Below are 4,958 nucleotides of genomic sequence, written 5' to 3'. Positions count from 1 at the left end.
ACCCACACAGGCAGTGCAGTGCATACCTAGACATAACCACACAGGCTGTGCAATGCATACCTAGGCATACCCACAGGCTGTGCAGTTCATACTTAGGCATACCCACACAAGCTGTGCTGTACATACCTAGGCATACCCACAAAGGCTGTGCAGTGCATACCTAGACATAACCACACAGGCTGTGCAATGCATACCTAGGCATACCCACAGGCTGTGCAGTTCATACTTAGGCATACCCACACAGGCTGTGCAGTACATACCTAGGCATACCCACAGGCTGTACAGTCCATACCTAGGCATAACCACACAGGCTGTGCAATGCATACCTAGGCATACCCACAGGCTGTGCAGTTCATACCTAGGCATAACCACACAGGCTGTGCAGTTCATACCTAGGCATACCCACACAGGCTCTGCAATGCATACCTAGGCATACCCACACAGGCTGTGCAGTGCATACCTAGGCATACCCACACAGGCTGTGCAGTGCATACATAGGCATACCCACACAGACTGCGCTGTATATATGTACTTAGGCATGAGGGAAAAATATACAGTATATCCAGTGAGGTTGATTCGTTATATAGAAAAATATTTTAGAATTTGAATGTTAAAACTGAGGACTTTGTTTACAATCCAGTGAGATCCTATATCAGAATCGGCGCTGAACAGGAACCCTGTCTGACAGTTAGCGTTACCGTGCGATACGAGAGGCCACACATTTGCAGCAACTCCAGGGGCTGACATGGATCTCTCTGCCTTTTTCCTTTGTCACACTAACTGTTGTTTCCTTCCTCATGCCAGAATGTCGGATAAATTCACTTTAATTCCCATCAGAATTCTGATAAAGATTTAATTCAGTTTTGGTAAGCAAAGCAGGAAGACTCAAAACTCGCAGTGTTTCACCCTAGATTCCGCGGTTCGCAGCCAGGACGGCCCACAACGCCGTGTTCATATTATCCGTGATTCGAGAAACGTCCTCACTAGTGACGTGGCCTGTTCTCTGAACCTTGTGAGATGTCAGAATTTGGGGCAGTGCATTCGTAGCGCTTGCCTTTTTGCTTTCAAGTAATCCCCAAAGCAAACAGATCGCATCCCAACAATTACAACTTTCTGTATACAGGGATAATACGCTCCATTTCACTTACTATTTAAGGAAATGGCGCGACAACAGGTAGTTCCGTAGTCCGAGTTCTGTAACATTTGGGGGTTCTCACAGCGACACCTCTGAAGAGTACAATTCTCTAGCATATTGTGGCACATATACACGTTGCTAAGAGGTGTTTATGTAAACATCGGCCGTTGCTAGGTAACGCCCGTAACAATATAAGCGCTGTTTTATGTGGTCCGAGTCGCGACCGTTGCTACACAACGGCGTGGTAAACAAGCTTTTGCAAGAATAGGAGAGCTGTGTTTTCTGTTGGTACGTGCCAAGATGTTATAAGGAAGACAACTGGGGGGTACCAAGTTCAGTTCTGTAAGGGAGTCCGAAGAAAATGGTCAGTGACAGAGTTTCAAGCGTGCTCAGCTGAAAGTCCGGCTGTGAAGAGAAGACGAGGAGGTTGGTGTAAAATGGCCATCAGTCTGAGAGCTAGTCCTTTGAAGCACTGGGTTAGCTGCAAGAGTACTCTGTTGAAAGTGCGGCTGTGAAGAGAAACCTTCACGTCTATTTGCAGTGTGTAATTCAGTGAGGCCGGTCACGGTAGCCGAGCGGTCTAAGGCATGCATTATCTTCGCTCGCTCAGAAGCCGGGATCGTGGGTTCGAATCCCACAAAAGGCACGGATGTTTGGTATGTATATGTGTTTATTCTGTTTGTGTTGTCCTGTGTTTATGCAGAGGCCTTGCGACGAACTGATCACTCGTCCAAAGAGTCCTACCGTCTGTAAAAATGATCATGAAACTGGAAAATCAGATTCCAGTGCCCAAGGAGGCTGTAGAGCCAGCGAAAAAAAAATTAGTGAGACTCTTACAGTTCCTCTGTTAAAAACCGTTGCTAGGGAATGGCTAGTGCAGACTGCTATAAACCGAGGACATTAGTTTGTGTGTGTCAGTGATCTGTAAAGTGTAGTCACGAGTCGTGAGTGTATAAGTGGTCGATAGATCGAGTCACAAATCTAAACCCCGTCTATAAAGGCTCCATACACGTGTTAATATGAATTCCAGACTACATGGAGTCATATACCACACGCTATTACTCTTCATGCTTCAAACTTTACTCGACTTGCACGGCTACTGCGTCTAGTGAATGACTAATGTCAGATTGTAACGAATGAATGATCCATCCCACCAGTTCTTGAGGACATGTCATGAGTTTCATAAGTAGAGGAACCAGGTCCTTCGGTCTGAGAGAGGGATATGTGGGATGAAAAATATCTTCCATCACCACGCATGTGTATGTTGGATATTATTCTTGGGAAGCAAGCGGTCGCTCAGCGAGTCAAAAAATTCCCAGCCTTTTACGGAACCCGAATATTTATTACCTTGCTCACAAGACCCGCTACTGGCTCCTATTCCAAAATGTACACTAAATACAACATATATTTCATGCTCCCATTAAAAGTTATAAGAGTAAAAGCATCCGTAACAAATGCTGAGGATGGGTGGACCTACCTTTCGATTTTTACGTCACTGTGAAATAATTCATAAGGTGGTTGACCATTTGTTGCGCCTTTGTGTACTGACCGTGCATACCCATGGACGTGTCTGCTGCTACAACACAGACAAGCACTCAGAGCTGGATGCTGTGGGTATCTTGCATGCGTACAGTAATTTCAGACTAGTTCCGAGACACTGAAACTGAAAAATACAGACACGATGAGAAAGGGAACGCTAAGCGTAATGTTTCCTTGCGAGAGACATTACAGAACCAAAACAGTACATCCCTAAAGGGCAGTAACGCACACGACGTCACCCACACAGCACGGCTTACCAAAGTTAAACATGTGTACACACTACAGGTGGACATATGCAGCACAAAATGTGAGCAGATCCGTTGCGTACTGTGTACACAAGCAGCAAGTCAGAGTTCAGTGTTAACTTAGAAGTCATTTATATGAGGATGTCTATTGAAATCCAGAATTGTGAAGCCAGAAGAGACAGCAGTTGCTAGGGAACGGCTCTGAAAACACGCCCGTTCCTAGTCAATGGCTCAGTAGCAGCCATGTTGTTCTCCTGGCAATGAGAGAATACGGAATAGTGGAAGAGGTGTTTTCTGTATGGTCCGTGCCGAGATGTTACAAGTAAGGGGCAAGGTTAGAACTAAGTCTCAGTTGAAAGTGTCTGTGAAGCTTGGAGGCTGGTGTGAAATGGCCGCCAGTCTGGGAATTAGTCATTTCTAAACATGCAGTTGGAAGGGAACCGCCGTTCAGAGAGGGCTTGAACATGTTCAGAAGCTGGTTTCAGTAGTCACAATCATGACAGTGCTTTAAGGATGTATTACCGAAGAGCACCGTTGTTTTGTGCGTTTCTTGAGGGCAAAAGGACTCGATGCAAAGGATATTCACAAATATGTGCTTCCTATTTACAGTGGAAAGTATCTGTCGCGTAAAGGGGTTCACAACCGGCAAACGTTTCATTGAAAAGGAGGTGTGGAAGTGGGTGAGACAAGAGTCAAAAGACTTCTATGCTGCGGGCTTCGACTCACTGATAAAGGGACGGGACAAGTGTATCAATGTTGGTGGAGGATATGTCGAGAAATAATTTTTTTTTTCCCAGATTCGAATATCACATGTTTTACATTTTATGTCCATTTGCGATTTATTTACTGACTCCTCCTCGTAGAAGGTCGAATATTGACAGGAATTTTGTACATATAAATCTAAAAGAACGTGTAGTACCATCGAAAAATGGCGCAAGCCTTGATGACAACAGCGCTAAAGATTTCACATATATAAGGGGACACTGAAGGAAAAACAACGTAAAGTATAATAAAATAAAAAAGAATAATAATAAAAGAGTTGCTAAATAAGGGGAAGAATCACGATGAGAGGCAGTAAAAATAAAGCAAAACAAACTGAACTCGCAACCTCAAATTAATTTCCAACTTAGTTCTTCTGTTTTTCAAATGTGGACTTGTTACGAGTCAGATAAAACTGTTGCTTCCAGATGCCAGAGAGACTCCACAGAGACTCATGTTACAGAGAAGCGCCAATTGTGCATAAAGACGCGAAACCGTGACAATACATGACGAACGAGACGCATTTGTCGTGCTATATCTCAGGCGGTGAGTCGCCGGCTTCCCACAGCGGTGGCCCGAATTCGAGCCTGGGTCAGGTCATGTGGGATTTGTGGTGGACAAAGTGGCACTGGGCCGGTCACGGTAGTCGAGCGGTCTAAGGCATGTACTGTCTTCGCTCGCTTGGAAACCGGGATCGTGGGTTCGAATCCCACACAAGGCATGGATGTTTAGTTTGTGTGGGTGCGTTTTTCTGTGTTTGTGTACAGGTAGAGGCCTTGCGACGAGCTGATCACCCGCCCAAGGAGTCCTACCGAATGTGTAAGATCTAGAAAAACCGAAGTAAACGGAGAAGTTCATAGAGGTAGGCCTAGGCCCACTGGGGCTGTAGTGCCAAGGGGGAAAAAAAGTGGCACTGGGACAGGTTTTCTCCGAGTACTTCGATTTCCCCTGCCAATTCTCATTCCACCGACTGCTCCACAGTCACCATCACCTCTCATATGGGGCTGATACAATAGGCCAGTAGTGGCCGCAGTACCAAGTGGACTCAGTCCCACCCATTACAAAAAACAATAATGCCACATTCTGTGTGAGGTCTGGAGTTCACAGGGAGGCGACGGTGAGATGCTCGCTCTTCTGCTACCAGCTTCATTCAATTTTGGATCCTCCGAAACATCGGTAAACTTGTGCCAGATACATGGCGTCATATCCAAGGAGACAGAAGATGGTGTACTTGCCCCCGCGTTCCGCGCCAGCTGACAAATGCCACGTGTGGGCTAGGA

Source organism: Cryptotermes secundus, unplaced genomic scaffold (genome assembly GCF_002891405.2).
Source record: "Cryptotermes secundus unplaced genomic scaffold, Csec_1.0 scaffold1395, whole genome shotgun sequence".
Taxonomy (NCBI): Eukaryota; Metazoa; Arthropoda; class Insecta; order Blattodea; family Kalotermitidae; genus Cryptotermes; species Cryptotermes secundus.
Note: the sequence above shows the minus strand (reverse complement) of the source record.